The sequence below is a fragment of the Cebus imitator genome, unplaced genomic scaffold (assembly GCF_001604975.1).
Source record: "Cebus imitator isolate Cc_AM_T3 unplaced genomic scaffold, Cebus_imitator-1.0 Scaffold835, whole genome shotgun sequence".
In the NCBI taxonomy this organism is placed as follows: domain Eukaryota; kingdom Metazoa; phylum Chordata; class Mammalia; order Primates; family Cebidae; genus Cebus; species Cebus imitator.
In genome coordinates this window covers 225,205-225,822 of record NW_016108150.1, presented here as the reverse complement: position 1 = coordinate 225,822, position 618 = coordinate 225,205, and the positions used below count along the sequence as shown (strand labels likewise).

General features: G+C 56.1%; 1 protein-coding gene across 1 annotated transcript in view; it reads right to left on the bottom strand.

Moving 5' to 3' along the window:
- The window catches only part of SDHA (succinate dehydrogenase complex flavoprotein subunit A), a 31,065-nt gene that overhangs the window by 4,360 nt on the left and 26,087 nt on the right, over positions 1-618 (bottom strand). The gene's annotated exons all lie outside the window — the stretch shown is intronic.

Genomic DNA, 618 nt, shown 5'->3' with positions numbered 1-618 from the left:
TAAGACCTTTCCCAGACCCCTGGGCAGGTCACCAGAGTGCAGGAGCTGTAAGACCTTTCCCAGACCCCAGGGCAGGTCACCAGAGTGCAGGAGCTATAAGACCTTTCCCAGACCCCAGGGCAGGTCACCAAAGTGCAGGAGCTATAAGACCTTTCCCAGATCCCTGGGCAGGTCACCAAAGTGCAGGAGCTATAAGACCTTTCCCAGACCCTAGGGCAGGTCACCAGAGTGCAGGAGCTATAAGACCTTTCCCAGATCCCAGGGCAGGTCACCAGAGTGCAGGATCTATAAGACCTTTCCCACATCCCTGGGCAGGTCACTAAGTGCAGGAGCTATAAGACCTTTCCCAGACCCCAGGGCAGGTCACCAGAGCGCAGGATCTATAAGACCTTTCCCAGATCCCTGGGCAGGTCACCAGAGTGCAGGATCTATAAGACCTTTCCCACATCCCTGGGCAGGTCACCAAGTGCAGGAGCTATAAGACCTTTCCCAGACCCCTGGGCAGGTCACCAAAGTGCAGGAGCTATAAGACCTTTCCCAGACCCCTGGGCAGGTCACCAAAGTGCAGGAGCTATCTTAACCTTTCCCAGACCCCAGGGCAGGTCACCAAGTGCAGGA